The following is a 1,173-nucleotide window of genomic DNA, read 5'->3' on the forward strand; positions in this document are numbered from 1 at the left end:
GGCTTGGCGATAACTATTAATATCCAGTACCGCTGCCGTAGTCTCCTTCAAAGAGACTTAGAAATATTAATATTTCTATTTTGTGTGTGGTAGTAGTAGTAGTAGTAGTAGTAGTAGTAGTAGTAGTAGTAGTAGTAGTAGTAGTAGTAAACAACGACGATGTCGATATTGATGAGGATTTAGCGGAACCGGTTGATTACAGCAGTCAGTAAAATAGTACTGTAAGACCGAATTAGTGACTTTGCCAACATTTTGTTGTTTAAAGACCACGACCTCCAGGTAAGATACCACTACTACCCCACAAAGACATTCCAAATGAACCAACATATTTTTACTTGAACTACTCAATTGAATTATTATACGGAAACAAAGACCATTCGAAAAATCGGTGTAATACACAAACGCTTTCACCAGATGTCTGGAGTTGATTTCAATGAAATAGCAGAAGAACCGAGAAAGAGTTCTAATATATTTTTCATGTTGCGGGTATCATTTTTACATCTGCAAGAACATTTGGAGTAAATATTTTACGGTTTCCCTTTATTATTTTCTTTATTGTTGATGTATCCAGTTGGTATGAATTCTGACAGCTGTATCCAGTTGTTATGAATTTCAGAACTAGTGGAACTTCGCTGTGGATTCGATCGAATCCCCAACAAGTTTACACGAGATATCCTAACGACAATGTAAACTTCATATCAGCAAAGTATCCTTGGCCGACCCTCGTTTGGATAATTTACTACTTCCGAGAATCTGCTAGCTATGAAACATATGTAACTTGTATTTTATCAACTCCATCCCCTAATTTATGTGTGTGAGTGTGTGTTATTTTATTCTTTTACTTTTTTCAGTCATTTGGAGCACCGCCCTTAGTCGAACAATTCGACTCCAGGACTTATACTTTGTAAGCTTAGTACTTATTCTGTCGGTCTCTTTTGCTGAACTGCTAGTTTACGGAGACGTAAGCACACTAATATCGATTGTCAAGCGATCGGGGGAACGCAGACACACAAACATATATATATATATATATATATATATATATATATATATTTGTTTTGTAAGATTTTTGATGTGAAATCGTGTGTTGAAACAGATGTTGTTGTACTTGGGGATGGTCATATTTGGTGTTAATTTGCTTCAGCTTTATATTACATTAACCTTAATCTTATT

This window comes from Octopus bimaculoides, chromosome 1 (genome assembly GCF_001194135.2).
Source record: "Octopus bimaculoides isolate UCB-OBI-ISO-001 chromosome 1, ASM119413v2, whole genome shotgun sequence".
NCBI lineage: Eukaryota > Metazoa > Mollusca > Cephalopoda > Octopoda > Octopodidae > Octopus > Octopus bimaculoides.